We start from the raw sequence: 255 nt of genomic DNA, 5'->3' as shown, positions 1-255 counted from the left end.
CTACATCGGGAGCTGCCACCAGTGTGGCCATGTTCCTGTCCTCCCTGTAGTGCCTGCCCACATCGCAGGTGCCCTGGTCAGAATTGCTGTGTATAGCTGGGGCCTTTGGGAATAGGGGTCCCATCCCCATGCTGCTGGCCCGGGACAGCTGTGCAGGTGGCAGTATGGCTGACCCCCATCTTCTTGCCTCTCCCCTAGCTGTCTCCAGGTTCCCTGGTCCAGGCAGCAGTGACTCAGCAGCCGGGCTCGGTGTCA

Source organism: Apaloderma vittatum, unplaced genomic scaffold, assembly GCF_000703405.1.
Source record: "Apaloderma vittatum isolate BGI_N311 unplaced genomic scaffold, ASM70340v1 scaffold23264, whole genome shotgun sequence".
NCBI lineage: Eukaryota > Metazoa > Chordata > Aves > Trogoniformes > Trogonidae > Apaloderma > Apaloderma vittatum.
This window is presented reverse-complemented; position numbering follows the sequence as displayed.